Below are 6,586 nucleotides of genomic sequence, written 5' to 3'. Positions count from 1 at the left end.
TTTCACAGCTAGTGCATTCAGGAAAAGTTATTTATTTGAATAACAAATTCTTTGCCCATTCCCCAAACTGCACATTGGAGCAGGGGTTGTTAGAGGTGGGCAGTGTGGGGTGGTGGGAAGAAATGGGGTGATGGTGGTCATAGAGTTAACATGGGTGGGGCACTCGCTGTGTTCCAGGCACACCCTCGTTCATCCTCATCTTACAGATAAGAAAGCAGAAGCCCAGAGAGGCTAGGTAACTTGCCCGACGCCACATACCATCAGAGGCAGAGGCCGGATCTGAGTCACCAGCCCGACTTCAGAATCTTCGTTCTGGTTAGTGTTAAAATTGGGTCTAGCAGCTCTTTGCTTACAGCTCGCACAGCAAGAGCCCTAGGCCTCCGCTGTGTTGCTCTTCATGGCTATAGGTTACTTGCTCACAGTATGGGCTTGACTGATGCTTTTTTGAATGAATGACGAATCAATGAATAAATGCATAAACAAATGTAGTCTTCCTCTGAAGACCCCTGTAAACAAGATCATACGAGTGTGCTGTGAGACCATACACTCGGAGGAGCGTAAGAGTGTGCTGTGAACAAGACTACAAGGGATCACAAAGAGAACCATGCCATTCACTTTCAGCCCAGAACTCTGGGTAATGATCACTCTTAGCATCTATTCTTGGCATAGGTTTCCTCCTATTAATTATACTAATACATGTGGCAGGCTGGCCAACGGCTCACCAAACCTAGACTGTATTTCCCAGCTTCTTTCCCACCAAAGCGTGCTATGACAAGGATTCCTGCCAATGGGATAGGACTGGAATGATGGGTATCACTTTTCGGATGTGGTGATTGAGAGGGAGGTGTGCACCTTCTCCTTCCTTCCATTTTCTTCGTCTGCTGGCTGCAGGCAGAGCATCTGGAAGCCCCAGAGGGCGAGGACAGAGCCACAATGTGGAAGGGGCCCAGGTCGCCGGAAGACTGCTCACCAACCAGCAACGCCTGTGTTGGATGTTCGCACGAGCCACACGACGTTTACCGTGTTCGGCCACTGAAATTTTGGGGTTCATTACAGCTCTGAGCCTAATTTTACTCAAAACCCTGATTCCTTCTGAATTATTGAATCTCCTTATAGAGTTTTAGGTATATAGGTTGGTTTGTCTTGTGGTCGATAACTTGTGAAAGCGTAAATAATTAATAAAAAGTAGAAGTGTGACAAGGATGCCCTAGAAGTTCCTTCCCCCTGTCTAATGAGGGTCCAGAAATAGTCCTTACAATTGACGAAGCAGTTTTACCTAATCACATAACCCTCATAAGTTAATGGTGTATTTGTTATTGAACGGTGGAGGAGATTAAAGTCCAGTTAAGGGGTTTCCCTCAGGTCCCCCAGACGGCAGTTCAGGGGCAGTGTGGGGGCTCCAACCTCATCTGTCCAGCCATGCATCCTCTGCTCTTTTGTCATAGTGCAGTAATAAACGTGCCGTTCTCCGGGGATAAGTTCCCCTTCGGTAAATATGGTGTGTGAGATGGTTCTGACAAGCGTCTTGTCCTTTCCTTCTTTACACCTTTGTCTCTGCCAGAGTTTCTTTGGGATGGAGTGCCCAAAGCTTGTGATTAGAAACAGCTGCAGAAACAAGAGGAAAACATCTTCTAAAAATAAGTAGTGTCTTGGAACACAGTGTGCCAGCACTTGCAGGAGGTGGGTGGGGGTGTGCGATCTAGAGAGGCCACAGGGAGAGCTCTGGTTCTCACACGCAAGGTGACTGTGTCTGTTCTCAGCTGCTCCCGGGAGCCTCCGCGAACTGGATCTCAGGACGGGGGGCGGAAAAACTGGACTCCCCCTTCCACTCAGGAATGTGAAGACTTCCTTCAGGAGTTCGGACTGCTTCTAAGGTAGAGCCTAATTAGCCCAAGGAGATAATGTTAGTCAATTATATGGTTGGTTCAAAAGTATTTAATGATACAGGAAAATGCTTACCAAAAAAAAAAAAAATCAGGTCATGAAATAATATGATGCAAAATGGTCTAATCAAGAAATTATTAAAATTTTATACAGCCGCACACACACGTGGCAAAAAAGACCGAAAGAGGAGGCACCTCAGGGTAACAGGAGTTATTTCTGGATGATGAGAGATCAAAGTTGAAATATATTTATTTTTAAATTCCTTTCTATCATTTTAAATTTTTGTAAAATAAACATACGCTATTTTTATAATCAGGAAAAAAAATGTTGTAAGACAGAGTAGAGGTTGGTTTTTCCTGAATTGATTTAATTTTAAGGTTTTGCTCATTTTCAAATTATAGCTTTGTTGGGAGAGAAAAGAAAATTAAATAAGCTACAGAAATTTTGCCAAAAATAATAAATGGCTATTAATGTTATAAATTATATAATAAGGTATCAGATTAAAATTGAAAGCCAGCATCACAGGTTATTCATATAATACTCCACTTCAAATGTTCCCATTTATTTCGAATTGCCTAGCCTGCTTCATAGAGTTCAGATAACACATAAGCTGTTTCATTTTGTCGTTGTTGGGGTTTTGGTTTGGTTTGGTTTTCCTAAAAAATTATACAAACAAACAAACATAACCCTTCATAGAGAAAATTAAAAACCAAACCAAATGACCAAACACAGGTGGGTACTTTTGACAGAAAGTTAAGAATCACATTTTCTAGTAAGGAGGGCACGTATTGCATGGTGCACTGGGTGTTATACACAACTAATGAATCATCGAGCCTTACATCGGAAACCGGGGATGTACTGTATGGTGACTAACATAATATAATAAAAAGTCATTATAAATATAAAAAAAAAGAATCACATTTTCTGAAGTGTTATTTACAAGAAAATAATCACGTTCTCTCCATAGGTAAGTGAACAAAGGCCAAAAGTGTATTTTGTTCATAAAAATATAACGAATGAAATAACGAATGGCCGCAAACCCTGACGAGCAGGCGAAGCGGTCACAATACACACAGCTGTGAGAAACCCCAAACGCTGACAAGCATAGTGGTGAAGCTGGTCGTCTTCTGACGGCCTTCTTGGGATCTCCTTAGCGATACCCGTCGGGAGACACCACCCCCCTGAGACCTTTTCTTTCAGTTGTCTCCACTGGGGAAGTCGGCTGTGCAGACAACTCAACAGAAGCAAAGGCTAAAGGAAGACAAAAACCAATTCCAGTATTTTCTCTGAGTGTAAGGAAATACGACTTGAGAAAACCCAGTGATCGACCGAACAGGAATGGAAGGAACTTCTGGCACTCCAACTTAATGGAATACAAGGTAATGATTATAATCGCAGTGACGAGGACCACACTGAACGACGAGATGGATTTATTATAAAGTACCAAACGTAAAAGAGCATGCAGTCCTGTTTCTGCTGTGACGGCTGTGATTTCAGTGTAAATCCTATGGGCCTATGATCGGGGGTAGAGAGGAAGAGAGAATGAAAGCAGCTGCATCTTGGTGAGGTCATAAAGGACCTTCCTCCTTGCTTAAACATTTAAAAAATATATATTGTTTTGAATGTGTGTTTTATTTTTATTTTATTTTTTTATTAAAGATTTTATTTATTTGACAGAGATAGAGAGAGAGAACAAGCAAGGGGAACGATAGGCAGAGGGAGAGGGAGAAGCAGGCTCCCCACCAAGCCGGGAGCCCGATGCGGGGCTCGATCCCAGGACCCCGGGATCACGCCCTGAGCCGAAGGCAGACGCTTAACGACTGAGTCACCCCAGGGCCCCTGAATGCGTGTTTTAATGAAAAGAGAGAAGATTAATATTTCTGCTCATCTCCATAAAGAAAGAAAAGTCTTCTAAATGTGAGATCCTGTGAAATTTGAGTTGATTTAATTTTGGTTTAGAAATAAAAAAATGATTAAAAATGACTATAATCGGTTCATGAAATGTTTGTTGAGTTCGTTTTTGTTTTCCGTGGCCTTGGTAAGAAATCGCTACAAATGGAGTGGCTCGAACAACACCTGTGTACTGTTTTATGTTGCTGCAGGTCAAGAGTCAGACACAGGTCTCATTGGGTCACGGTGTTGGCAGGAGTGTGTTCTTTCTGGACTCTCCAGGGGAGAATCTCTTTCCTTGCCTTTTCCGGTGTCGAGGGGCTGCCTGCGTTTCTCGGCTTGTAGCCCTCTGCTCCATTTTCAAGGCCAGCAATGGAAGGTTGAGTCACATTGCATCACTCCTACCCTCTCTTCTGCCTCTTCTACTTTTAAGCACTCATGTAATTAGACGGGGCCCACCAGGATAATCTTCCTATCTGCAGGCCAGCTGATCAGAGCCTGAATTGTATCTGAAACCTCAATTCTCTTTTGCCAAGTGAGGTAACCTATGAATTATTAATTCTGCCTGCCGTAAGGTCCTACTTAGTTCTAGAGTGGGGGCCAGCAGATACTGGGGAAGTGGGAAGAGGGTCTGTAAATGAAGTTCACGGTTAGGAGTTGAGAGTAGCCATGTAGGAGAAGACTACAATACGGCGTGGGCAGTGATTAGGGTTGTGGTAAATTAGCACGCAGACAGTCGAGAGGGGAGCGTGATTGGCTGGGGTCTCGAGGGAGGTTCGTGATGGCCTGGCATTTGGACTGGGCCTTGGAGGATAAGTAAGATTTGGGTACAAAAAGATGGCAAAAGAAGCCAATGATATTTCACGTAATAGGTCATAAATCAAAGCCAACGAAATAGCCATTTGCATACAGGAAACATAGTCAAATATCGACTTTCTAATTCAACCTCATGCATCAAAGCAAAAGGCATGGAGGCAAAAGGCGGCAGTAAGTGTCATAGGAAAAACTCGGACGGCCTCTTCTACCTCCTTTCTCACTAACTTGGTCAGAACTTCCATTTCGCTTGTTTGTTTTATCAGCTGTTCATACTCTTATTTTTCCTTCCCCAGCTTCCAAGGTGCCAGTTATGTAGTTCCCTTCCGAGAAAAGTAGCCTCTTGGCGATTTTTTCTGGCTTACGAAGCTTTATGCTTTGAGCAGAACAAGTTCTGCTGTTGTGATTGGACCAGCTGGAGCTGAAGGCTGCCTAACGGAGGAAGTCCTCTGATGCTGGTCCTCCAGCCCCGACGGGTGGGCGGGTGGGTCGGCTGGTGCCTGCTTAGGAAAGTTGAGCAGGAGAGACGGAAAGAAAGCAGACACTGTAGGGGAGAGGAGGTAAGGGGTGGGGGAGGGAGGGAGGCTGAGAGCCGCTCTTGCAGTGTCCTTCCACTATGCTTCCGTTATCGAAGGTTTCCTAGCATGTATCTGTGTCTCGAAGTCAAGGAAAATAGTGTTTGGCATGTTTTATGGCAGAATCATGTGGCCTCACCGAACCTCTGAGTCTGTTGTGCCTGCAGGATATTTTGGTTACTACGATTTACAAAGTGATTTGAGTATTTGTGAGCTGGAGACGGTCCTTCGGGGAGCCAAGTGCTTCTCTTTTACACCTTATCACATGTAGCTCTTATTTACTGATTTTCAGATAATTACCCATAGAATTTTTTTCTTCCAAGTCCTGGATAGACTCAGTATTGTATCGTATCATATCATGTCATATATCATATCATAACATGTCATATCACTTTATTGGTCTGCATTCACAAGGGTGAGGATGCTCCTGAACCCCCTTGTCTAAAATCTAGAGAACACAGCACCTGCTGGATGGTGGTATTGCCACGGACTCAGCCTCAGTAATCAGCTCTCTATGGCAAAAATGGAAAGATATGGTTAGAATGAATTACAAACCTCTGCATTCACATTCATCGGGGTTTTTTTCCTTTCCAAAAATAGAACGCTATTAAAATTCAAAGCAGAGGAGGAGTCATGAGGGCCGCTGAGTTACAAGGCAGGCCAACCCCTAAAGAAAGAAAATAGTAGACTAGTTAATAAATTAATTCAGGAAAGAAAAAAAAAAGGTGACTAAATGAAAGAAGACACCTCCAGATGGTATTATTAGTAATTACTGTGATAAGATGGAATAAAATGGAAGCGGACAGGAAGGCTAGAGAAAAGAAATGGTTCACAAAGCGTGTCTCAGAAATTTAGAAACAGGGAGATTTTGGATCAACCCCTTTTTATAGTCCCAAGCTTCAAGGAATTATAAAAAGGACATTAGAAACAATAACCAGCAAACTGGAAATGATTACCAGCCAACAGGAAGAAAAATTAGGTTCACAGAAAAGAGGGTAAAGACAGCCAGAGCCAAGAAATTCCATAAGCTGGGCTTTAACACCAGAGAGAGCCTTGAGGACTGGCAGAGGATGGATGTTCCCCAAGGTATAGGTAAACTCGAAGGAGGTGAAAGAGGAAATAGGAAGAACACAAAGAAAAATTCTTGTAATACGGTTCCCAAAGAGCGACAGTAGAAACAACTTAAGAACATCTGCAAAAAGAAACCCCAGATAATTAGTGGCCGAAAATTCCTGAAGTCCGCGTGGAAAGAAAAGATCTTAACATATGGAAGAAGAAAAATGTCACCCTGTACAGCTCAGTATAATCAAAATATGCCATAGTTAGCAACAGCCACTCCGGGAGAAAGCAAAATGTGTGGTTCCTGAATCTATACACCCTGGTAATGCACCAACCCAAAGAAAAACCCAGCCCCAGGCTGGTTT

General features: G+C 43.3%; 1 long non-coding RNA gene across 2 annotated transcripts; it reads left to right on the top strand.

Moving 5' to 3' along the window:
• Positions 1–1,673: 1,673 nt before the first annotated feature.
• LOC123781324 (uncharacterized) lies at positions 1,674–3,831 on the top strand. Of its 2 annotated transcripts, none has more exons than XR_006776660.2 (3): positions 1,674–1,874; positions 2,852–3,263; positions 3,562–3,831. It is a non-coding gene; the product is annotated as an uncharacterized LOC123781324 (long non-coding RNA). The 2 variants fall into 2 exon arrangements; XR_015727548.1 differs by having other exon boundaries at positions 1,684–1,874; positions 3,085–3,263.
• Positions 3,832–6,586: the final 2,755 nt, after the last annotated feature.

Source organism: Ursus americanus, chromosome 18 (assembly GCF_024610735.1).
Source record: "Ursus americanus isolate L20-20 chromosome 18, mUrsAme1.1.p, whole genome shotgun sequence".
Lineage (NCBI taxonomy): Eukaryota > Metazoa > Chordata > Mammalia > Carnivora > Ursidae > Ursus > Ursus americanus.
Note: the sequence above shows the minus strand (reverse complement) of the source record. Positions and strands in the feature narration are given on the sequence as shown.